Genomic DNA, 2,012 nt, shown 5'->3' on the forward strand with positions numbered 1-2,012 from the left:
TTTATTTTTTCAACATTTATGAGGTCATAACAACAATGGGTTTTTGGACATATTTTAAATGAATCGCTAACGCGATTCATTCAATATGTCCATAAACCCATTGTTGTTATGACCTCATAAATGTTGAAAAAATAAAAATCATTCCTTAACTAACATGTAGTGTGTTTCTGTTTGTGTGTGACGTTATACACATATCTAACATGTAGTGTGTTTGTGTTTGTGTGTGACGTTATACACATATCTAAAGTGTTGTGTGTGACGTTATACACAGATCTAACGTGTCGTGTGTTTGTTATTTGACGTTATATGCATATCTAACGTGTCGTGTGTTTGTGTGTGACGTTATACACAGATCTAACCTGTCGTGTGTTTGTGTGACGTTATACACATATCTAACGTGTCGTGTGTTTGTGTGTGACGCTATACACAGATCTAACGTGTCGTGTGTTTGTGTGACGTTATACACATATCTAACGTGCCGTGTGTTTGTGTGTGACGTTATATTAATTGCTTGTGAGGAACTAGATACAAAATTGAACTGACGTTGTGTATAGATTTAACGTGTAGTATGTTTGTGCCTCGACACAAAGTTATACTGACGTTATGCATAGATTTAACGTGTCGTATGATTGAGACTTGACACACAGACATAATGACGTTATGTATAGTTTTCACATTGTCGTATGTTTTTGACTCGTCACAAATCTGCCGTAACCCCGTCACGGCGTTAACTTACGGTGTTGTGAAACACAAGGACAAACGGGATCGATACTTACAACAACTATCAACACAGTTACACTGTCACTAATTGCTTTCCCCAATATATCCTGATGTGGGTTTCCACTTGACATTTCACTTTCCACTGGTGAACGGCAAAGTCACATTTTCCAACACTCCATGGCGCACCGTATATAATGTCAAGCTGACATTATTTGTTTTTTGTTTGTTTTGTTTACAGCATCACTCCCTTACATAGCTCAATGGTCGATTAATCACAGCAAAGCTCAACGTTACATGTCCTGTATCGGCACCTGTGGCTGCTCCATATCTGACAACTGTATCACTCACACTCTACTAGAGAAAACATGGTTAATTATAAAATACGAGTACAACATATTCAAAATAGCTGGCAGAGTATGCGATCTCTGTTCCCTGTAAACTGAGCATGATAAGCCGTAAGGTTCAAAGTAATACAAAATTGAATCGAATGGTAAGACTTTACACGAAAACCGTTGTCGTCACGTGAAGGATAATACATACACACGTATGGTAACACACACTCGCACGTAGAAACACACGTAAAACACACACACTTGCACGTAAAAACACACACTCACACACACGAATGAACAATAGAAAATGTAAACATAAATATGTACTCACGAATAAGCAAGTGTGGATATATGCACACGGACATGTTTTAAATGAATTCTATTTTAAAGTAAATACTTGCGTTATCATATAGTCTAACAATGTGTAACAATCACTTGTTAACATCAGCTAACAAGTGTAAAACGAGTGAACATACAAACACCTGTTGATATTGAAACACTTGTAAATATACAAACACGTGAAAACAAACAAATACATGAAAAAAAACGCACTTTAAAAAGAACACGTGTAAACATACACATAAGTTTAAAAAAAGACGTGTTTAGATACATTGCACGTATACAAATAGAAACACGTATGAATGTGATCTCATAGACAAGATACAAACAGTTGCATGGCACGTAGATACACGTGCGAAGATATCAACTCGTTTTAACATATGGACCATTTGCCAACCTTAAAATCCAAGTGTACATGTAAACATTTGTACAGAAACACATGTAAATAATCATGCAAGCACGCTAAAATAAACACATGTTAACATACAATCACGTGTAAACACAAAAACACGTGTAAACACAAACACACAAACACGTTTAAACAACAAAATACACAAACACATATTTAGGACGAGTTCAGTTTTGGTGGTGGTGGTGGTGGTGGTGGTGGTGGTGGGGGGG

Source organism: Mizuhopecten yessoensis, unplaced genomic scaffold (genome assembly GCF_002113885.1).
Source record: "Mizuhopecten yessoensis strain PY_sf001 unplaced genomic scaffold, ASM211388v2 scaffold10377, whole genome shotgun sequence".
In the NCBI taxonomy this organism is placed as follows: domain Eukaryota; kingdom Metazoa; phylum Mollusca; class Bivalvia; order Pectinida; family Pectinidae; genus Mizuhopecten; species Mizuhopecten yessoensis.